General features: G+C 48.1%; 1 long non-coding RNA gene across 3 annotated transcripts; it reads left to right on the forward strand.

Annotated features, from left to right (window-relative positions):
- Positions 1–10: 10 nt before the first annotated feature.
- LOC119354897 lies at positions 11–2,989 on the forward strand. 3 transcript variants are annotated; one of them, XR_005171322.1, is made up of 6 exons: positions 11–824; positions 909–986; positions 1,083–1,395; positions 1,481–1,997; positions 2,075–2,239; positions 2,770–2,989. It is a non-coding gene; the product is annotated as an uncharacterized LOC119354897 (long non-coding RNA). The 3 variants fall into 3 exon arrangements; XR_005171323.1 differs by having other exon boundaries at positions 2,075–2,232; XR_005171324.1 differs by having other exon boundaries at positions 2,137–2,239.
- The last annotated feature ends 6,175 nt before the right edge of the window (positions 2,990–9,164 follow it).

Genomic DNA, 9,164 nt, shown 5'->3' on the forward strand with positions numbered 1-9,164 from the left:
AATTTGCCCCTCGTAGATGTGCAGCGCAGCGCCCCCTTTCCATCGTAGAACTACCACGCCGCCGGCCGCCGTGCAGCACTTCTCGGTCTCGCCTCCGGCATGGCCGCCGGGATGCAATAGCCCGCCTCGCCTTCGTACTACAACAACCCCCGAGATGCAACATGCTCCCTCGCCGGCGGTGGCGGCGGCGCACACGCCGAGCCGGGAGACGGTCGACCTGCTGTCGTCGATGCCGTCCACGGCCTCGGCCACGACGACCACGGCCATGCCCGGCGGCCGGGACCACAACCACGACTCCAGTATTTCTGTATTTTGGAGTGTTATGCGTAGTCTGATGGTGCCTAGTCTAATGGTGGAATTGTGTGTGCTAGTACTGTTCCAGAATGTGCATGTGTTGTTCTTACCAAGTTTTCTGAAGCATACCACATTCAGGCAAGACTGAAGCATACTGCCACATTCTGCTTATTTAACCATGGTAGTAGACTACTAGTAGTTTGCTTACCACATTCAGGCTAGATTACTGCATGTGTATGCATTGGGAGTAGCCTTATCAGGATGCTAATTGGTGTGTCATGTCTATGCTTCACAGCTTCAGTATAGAGACTTGATTATATGTGCTCTGCTTTGATCTTTAACGCCTAGCTTTTAATTTCTAAATCAAAATCATAGACATATGCTATGCTAAAAGACTTCTGTTTTGCATGCTCCTGTTCCGCACGGTATAACACAATCTTATTTCATTTAATATTTTAAGCCTTTCTGCAAGGTACACAACTTGCTCGCTACAGAGGAAAGAGATGATGCACATTACTCCTTTCTGCAAGGTACACAATATCCTTAAATCTTAATCACTTATCTAAATGGTGCAAATTGATAATGCTAAGTCCCTTACTTGTTTTTGTGTTCAGTAAAGAAAGGATATGTTCTCATAACAAGGATTGGAAGTATAACATCTTACAAAAACCAATATGGACAACACAGATCTGGTAAAATGATTATGACATTTAAGCTACCTCTAACATTTGCTATAATACGGAAAATCCTGGATCGCTTAATCTTCAAAACTGTTAATTCTTTTACAGGAACTCAAGAACAACTTGGTACTCATGTAGCTGCTAATGACATGTGTGCACTGGACGAATGGCCAACTCGGGTAGAGGGCCAGCGCGCTGTATGCCTATATGTGCGTGGTGCCTGGGGTTTGGCTGAGAGCGAGAGCGTTGGTTGTTTTGGGTCAAAGTGTTGTTGGGACATTTTTTTCCTTCTCTGGCCCATCTATATAGGTATAGGCCGGGTCAAAATCCCAGGGTGGGCCGCGGCCCACCCTGGCCACCCTGTAGCTCCGCCACTGATGGCCATCCCATGCTCGCCGCAACAGTGCACAACTATAGAATGGTACTTTTTTTTTAATATTTGTGTCCTCGTTTCTTACAATGTAATACTGATTACTGCAATAATTCTTGTATGGTTTGGGTTGTAGAAAGTGATGGACAGAATAAGAAAGGCGAGGTGTACTTTTCGTATTTAGGACAAAGCATTTAAAGAGGTTCAAAACAAAGAAAATGAAACTGAAGGTCAAGTTTCCAGTGAACATAGAAGCAATATTTTCCAGACCGCATAGAAAGGCACTCCGCAATGCAACTCATCACAGCCTCATGGGTATGGATACATGGCCAAACCACCAAGTGGTTCTGAAAAGGATTAAATCATAATTTGAAGAGCAAGCACGTGCTACAACAGAGATCCAAAAGGTAAACTCTGTGCTCAGCCATCAGGTCACCGAATTACAAGATCAATTACAAGCTGAACGTGAAAGCACACAAGAGAGGATTAACTTTGAGCGTGCTGAGAGAGAAAACCTTGAGGAGAGCTTAAAAGAAGAGCGTGCTGATACGGAAAGATTGTTGGAAGAGGAGCGAATAAGATCAACATTGAAATTTGAGAAAGACATGATGGCAAAGTTTGCACAGTTATCCCAACAGACGCAAACACATCAGGTGATTAGTCATATGCTTGCAAATTTGTAAGCTTTATTTTGCTTGCTTCATTGCTAAAAGTGCACTTCTATTTGTAGATGAATAAGAAAAGGACTAGCAAAGAATTAGTAATCCAAACTTGCAAAATACTCTTTTATAGACCGCTAGTACTACTGGGACTCTAGGTACAAGGCACAATGTAATTGCTCCCAATACGCTCATACAAGCTGCAACAGTTCGAATGTTTCGAGCAATGGTAAGTGGTAAGTCACAAGCTTGGTTTGTCTTCATGTTGACCTTTATTTGATACGCAAATAGCATTCATAATGTGCAATTGTCTGCTTGCTTGTACTACTGTATTTTGTTGTTGTTGAAGCACATAAAGTAGGGAAGCCAGAAATAGAACAATTTTCTCACCATTAGTAATTGTGAACTTGCGCCAGCATGTAGGTGTTTCAGAGAAGTTTAGATGTTTTATTAATTTATTTAGGTAATTATTCTAGTGTTTGAACTGCAAATTCTTTTGTGAAATTATCCAATTCTTTTTGCATAGCACCTGATTGTTAATGGAGTGGTACATCAGGCACAAGCATTTTCTTGCTAGTTGTTGTACTCATAACAATTGGGCAGAAATGTACTATGCATGCATGAATATAGTAATTATACAATTGTCATGATAGTGGTTATATCTTTATGCTGATTATTCGTTGTGTTGTTTCTTTCTTTTCTTGATTAATTATTTTCTATTTTCAGTTAACTTGAGCTAACTAAAATTTTGATTTCTTCATTGCAGGACCCAAAGATTAACTAGAATGTACTCTAGACCATGGACAATTTACTCTTCGCTCTTAATTAGGTTGGCACATTCAGTATGTTGAATGTGTGCTAAATTATATTTCAGTTTCATTTGATGGATATTGGCTATGCAAATATTGATATTGTATGAGTGTACATCATATATGTATTATCTGAATCATGTAATTGAATGCATGTATATATTTTTCTGGTTGCAATAGGCTATTGCCACAACCTATTTCTGGTTGGAACATGGTGGCACAATGAAGAATGTTGTGTTGCATCAAATCTTAGTTGCCATGCCGACCTATTTTGTTGCACTAGGCTGTTGCGACAGTACACTTTATATTATCGCAATAACTTATCACTACAAACAGGCAGTCCATTGAGATAACTACTTGTTGCCACCAATTCAGTTTTGTTGGAATAGTCCTTTCGCCACGAAAAGTCTGTATTGTCGTAACAGCCTCTCACCACAAATGTCTTGTCTGTTGTGACAACTATTTGTCACCACCAAAATGATTATGCTACAATTTTAGTATCACCACGTTTGGGAGTCGTGGCCTTACATTACTAGGGTATTGCCACAATTGACTATTACCACGGATGAGCATGCGCCACGAGAAAAGAGTTGTTGACATAGGTTATTGCCACAAATCCCGGCACGATTTGGCACCTGTTGCATTAAGCTATCGCCACAAACCAAATTGTGGCATAAAATGCGAGCTGCCACGAGGTAAAATGTGGCAAGTTGTCGCATGGTTGTTGCAATAGCACACTTTCTTGCCACGTTTATTTTTTTGTGGCAATAACCTATTACCATGTGTCCTGTCGCAACAGTTGGCAACGAACATCATGTTGAGGTACCTATTGCGACAATTGGACACTTATTGCGACGAATGATTTTGTTGCAATAGACCTGGATCCTTGTAGTGTAAAGAATATGTAAAAATGTTACCGCATAGACAGTAGCCCCTGATGCTCTGTTCGGCGTTTGGAAAGAAAAGCCGAATAGAGGATCTAATAATCGCAGGAGTCTAACATAATCAAGTCAATATGCGTATGCAGGCTTCGCTGCTGGCCTCCGCCGCACTGACTGCGGAGGTGGATACGCTGAAGCAGAACCTCGCGTGGTCCGAGAACGAGCTCGGCCATGCCAAGAGGCAACTCGAGGAGAAGGAAGGTAAGTAATACCTTGCGCAATTATATAGAGAAGATGTGGTTGCAAAAAATGACAGGATCAACGTGCTATTATAGGGGCCACGGCCGAGGTGGCAACCCTTAAGCAAGCGCTGTCCGAGGCCGAAAACAGGGCAGCCGCAGAGCGCACGGAGAGAGAGAAGCAGGAGGCGCGAGTGGAGGAGGTGCAGAAAGAGCTCCAGGCTCTTGTGAAAAAACACGAGAGTTTGGAGCTTGACTCAAAGACGCAAGCGTCCGAGCTCGCGGCAGCCCTCAAAAGCGCGAAGTCTACCAAGGCCGAAGCCCAGAAAGCCCTCAAAGAAATTGACGCGATGAAGAAGATAGCGACGGGTAAGGCATTCATTATGCAAAGCAAGCACGTGAAAGTGAATTATTTGTTACTTACCCGAGTCCAGAGCTCTCCAGAAGCATTCACAGATTTGCCCCGCAGTGCGTCTGATGCCGCCGCCTACTACCGAGCCGAGGAGGGGAGCTCGACAGAGAAGGTGTTCTGGTCTCAGTATGCTGAGGCCCGACACCTGGTGCCTTTGAGCGACCAGCTGAAGCAGATGGTCGAGCTCCACAAGGTTGCCGAACAGGCCGTAAAGGGCCTCATAGTTCGGCTGTGGCCTGGAGAGGCTCTGCCTGGGAGCTACTCCGGGCTGGTGAGACGGCTGGTGGATGCCTGTCCACGGCTTGAAGTAATCAAGCGCTCCGTCTGCATCGAAGGTGCTCGTAGGGCGCTTGCCCGTGCTAAAGCGCACTAGGGCAAGATGGATGCGGAGAAGCTGGTGAAGGACGGGCCGCCGCCGGGCAAGGAGCATCGCGTCCCGGAAGCGTATTATGAGGGCGTCCTGAAGGATGCCCGCCTTATAGCGGATGAATGCCCCAAAGATGTAATTTTTGAATAAACTCGCATTTGTGATCCTGTACGCTGAAAACTTGTTCATATGCGCTAAGCAACGCTTTTGAATTTAAAATATTACCTTCTGTGCGACCGTTTATCAAATTTGAGAGATGGCGAGTCATCGGCTTCTGCCCCCATGCCACGAGTGCTGGGGTGTTCGGGATAAACATGAGCGCTCTTTTTCCCATTCTTGGGTCCTTCGAGGGAGGCGCTCAACACAACGAACAAGGCAATCGGACTATAATGCTTGAACACTCTCACTTAGCCATAGAATTCTATAATTTTAAATTTCGGCGAAGCCCCTAGTATTCGGAAGACCGAGTTCGGGGCGCTATCCACGCCTAGGCCGGACAAAGCCGACTCCTCGCTCTAAGCGGCATAAGTCTTTAGGGACTCGAAAACCTCTCGAACAGCGACCAGCTCTCGCCTCATCATGACGGTCAGTTTTAGCTTTCTCTATTGAGGTGCTTAGCCCAGCTCAACTGGGGCACAATCGCAGTAGTTCTCCTAGTGCTACCTTAGCCGATATGACAGAACGTAAGGTACCAAAACATAGGAGCCGGGCAAACCCAACTATTGACCCAAGACATGATTCGGAGCCGATGCATATAATGCTATAAGTTTGGGGTGCCGCACTTGTGAAAGTGTTCAGACTCCTCACACCATGTTGTGGGGTACTTAATCCCCTGGCGTATTGGCCGTACCAAAGTATACGGGTGCAACATGTCGTTAATGAACATATATTCGTAAAAAAGGTAATGCGATAATAGACGGAAGCTATGCATTATTTATTTAAAAAAGCTGCGATCAAAGCAGAACGATACAAATAGTGCGATAAGAAAAAGATGGGACTATCAAATATGTCCTTTCCAGGGGCGAGCTGCGGAATGTTATGCGAAACAGGTATACTGCTCGTTATAGAGACCACCTTAGAGTTCCGTAGTGCGGTGTAGCTTTCTGCTTCCCTGGTTGTATCGTTTGTGCGGCAATTGTACTGCCGGACGAGCCTTCCGAAGAATGGAGTCCTGAAAATAAGAGACAATTAAGAAATCGGCAGCCCCTAGTGCGGTTTAAGCTGCGTTTCGGGCGTGCCGTGATGGTGCCCCTCCCCCTGTGCCCATGGTATTTCTAGAGCGTAGTTATGTACACGCAACACTGGTTTCACAAGTTCGCGGGGGCTGGGGTTGGGGCCGCATTGCTACGCTTGCTCGGAACGTGCCAGGCGGTCTTGTTGTAGGTTACTCCGGGCGCGCTTAACGGTGTCTGGACGTTTAATGGCTGGACTGGAGAATTGCCTTGAGAGGCTGCTTTGTACTTCCGCTGCGATAGCCGCCGTATGCTCCTCCGTTCGGAGAGAGCGTTCGGTGTTTCCATTGACCGTGATGACGCCTCGAGGGCCTGGCATCTTGAGCTTGAGGTATCCGTAGTGCGGCACCGCATTGAACTTGGCAAATGCGGTTCGCCCGAGCAGTGCGTGATAGCCACTGCGGAACGGGACTATGTCAAAGATTAACTCCTCGCTTCGTAAATTATCCGGAGATCCGAAGACCACTTCAAGTGTAACTGAGCCTGTACAGTTGGCTTCTACACCTGTTATGACGCCTTTAAAGGTCGTTCTGGTGGGTTTAATCCTCGAGGGATCGATGCCCATTTTCCGCACTGTATCCTGATAAAGCAGGTTTAGGCTGCTGCCACCGTCCATAAGGACTCTAGTGAGGTGAAATCCGTCAATAATTGGGTCTAGAACCAATGCGGTGAATCCGCCATGACGGATGCTAGTGGGGTGGTCCCTTCGATCAAAAGTGATCGGGCAGGAGGACCATGGGTTGAACTTTGGGGCGACTGGCTCCATCGCATATACGTCCCTTAGCACACGCTTCTGCTCCCTCTTGGGGACGTGGGTTGCGTATATCATGTTCACCGTCCGCACTTGTGGGGGAAAACCTTTCTGTCCGCTGTTGTTCAGCGGTCGGGGCTCCTCCTCGTCATTGCTATGCAACCCCTTGTCTCTGCTTTTGGCATTTAACTTGCCTGCCTGCTTGAACACCCAACAATCCCTGTTGGTGTGATTGGCTGGTTTTTCGGGGTGCCATGTATCTAGCATGAGCGGTCGAGTATTCGGTCCAAACTGGACGGGCCCGGAGTATTTCTTTTGAATGGCTTTTTCCGCTGATCGGGTTTAGAGCCTTTGAATCCGGCATTAACTACTATATCCTCAGCATTGTCGCCGTTAATGCGGCGTTTTTGCTTGTTGCAACGTGACCTGCCACTGCTGTCCTTGGTATCCGAATTACCAGGGCTCTTGGTCATGTTATTGCTGCGAGCTAGCCAGCTGTCTTCTCCCGCGCAAAAGCGGGTCATAAGTGTCGTGAGTGCTGCCATAGATTTCGGCTTTTCCTGTCCTAGGTGCCGTGCAAGCCACTCGTCGCGGATGTTATGCTTGAAGGCTGCTAGGGCCTCTGCGTCCGGACAGTCGACGATTTGATTTTTCTTGATTAAGAACCGTGTCCAGAATTGTCTGGCCGATTCCTCTGGCTGCTGAATTATGTGGCTTAGGTCATCGGCATCTGGTGGTCGCACATAAGTGCCCTGGAAATTGTTGAGGAATGCAGCTTCCAGGTCCTCCCAACAACCAATTTATTCTGCTGGCAAGCTGTTAAGCCAATGCCGGGCTGGTCCTTTAAGCTTGAGTGGGAGGTATTTGATGGCGTGTAGGTCATCTCCGCGGGCCATGTGGATATGAAGGAGATAGTCCTCGATCCATACCGCAGGATCTGTTGTGCCATCGTATGATTCGATGTTCACGGGTTTGAAACCCTCGGGGATTTGATGATCCATTACTTCATCTGTGAAGCATAGTGGGTGTGCGGCGCCTCTGTATTGGGCTATATCACGATGCAGCTCAAACGAGCTTTGTCTACTGTGTTCGGCCCGGCTGGATTTACTGTATCCGGCGTGACGAGTACCGTCTCGTGCCGTGGGGCACCCATGTGATCCGTAGATCAATCTTGTTTGCCTTGCCTTGTCCTCTAATATATCTCACAGGCCTGGCGCATTTTCCCATGCCTTGGTAGTTTTTGAGCGGCGTCGGGGTGCGGCTTGAGTGGAGGGCTGAGAGGCCTCTCTGTCGCGGCCATGGGATCATGCGTTGGTGATGTAGGTTTAGGTGCTTCCTCCTCTAATTGGGGTAGCAACCTGCGCTTTGCGTAGCTCTTGGAGGGGCGTTCGAGTTCATACTCTTCGGCCGCAAGGACTTCAGTCCATCTGTCGGCTAGCAAATCTTGATCAGCTCTAAGTTGTTGCTGTTTTTTCTTGAGGCTGCTCGCCGTGGCCATAAGCCTGCGTTTGAAACGCTCTTGTTCAACGAGATCCTCCGGCACGACAAAGTCGTCATCGTCGAGGCTTGCCTCGTCTTCAGAGGGAGGCATATAATTATCATCCTTGACCTCTCTGTCTGCCGCTCTCTCATGAGGGATGGCTTCTCCATCCTCCTGTGCTGAATCTTGCTGGAGGTGGTTGTCTTCGGCACTGTCCGGGGTGTTATTATCCCCCATGCCGGAATCACCGTTTTTGTTTTGGCGGGATTTAGAGCGGCGCCGCTGACGCCGGCGCTTAGGCTGCTTCTTGGAGGGGTCATCCTCCGTTGTTCCATCGCCATTGCCTTCTTTTGGGGTGTCCACCATGTATATATCATACGACGAGGTGGCTTTCCAGTGCCCTATAGGCGCTGGTTCTTGATCGTCTCCTGCATCGGCGTCCATACCGTCGATGTCTTCGGAGTCTAAGTCGAGCATGTCGGTTAAATCATCGACAGTGGCTACGAAGTGGGTGGTGGGTGGGCTTTGAATTTCTTCATCATCCGCATCCCAACCTTGCCGACCATAGTCCGGCCAGGGCTCTCCTGACAAAGAGAGAGACTTTAGTGACTTTAGAATATCGCTGAAGGGCGAGTGCTGAAAGATGTCCGCGATGGTGAACTCCATGATCGGCGCCCAATCGGGTTCGATCGGTCGGGGTGCAGAGGGCTCGGATTCTGGAGAGGAGTCTGGCTCCTTGGAGTCACGGGCTTCGCAGAGAATAGGGCTGGTATTCGGCTCGATCACCATAGAAATTGCAGCCCCCGAGGCGGTATCTAACCACCCATCCTCGGTTGGTGTGATCGGCTCCGAGCTAGGGGTCGGAGCGGACACAGGTGCGGCCTCCAGGGCACTGTTCGGCGGCAGAGCTAAATCATGCCCATCGTGACAGTGCGGCGCGCTCGGCTGTGACTCGAATCCGTCGAAGATCAAGTCCCCGCGGATGTCGGC

This window comes from Triticum dicoccoides, chromosome 2A (genome assembly GCF_002162155.2).
Source record: "Triticum dicoccoides isolate Atlit2015 ecotype Zavitan chromosome 2A, WEW_v2.0, whole genome shotgun sequence".
Classification (NCBI taxonomy): Eukaryota; Viridiplantae; Streptophyta; class Magnoliopsida; order Poales; family Poaceae; genus Triticum; species Triticum dicoccoides.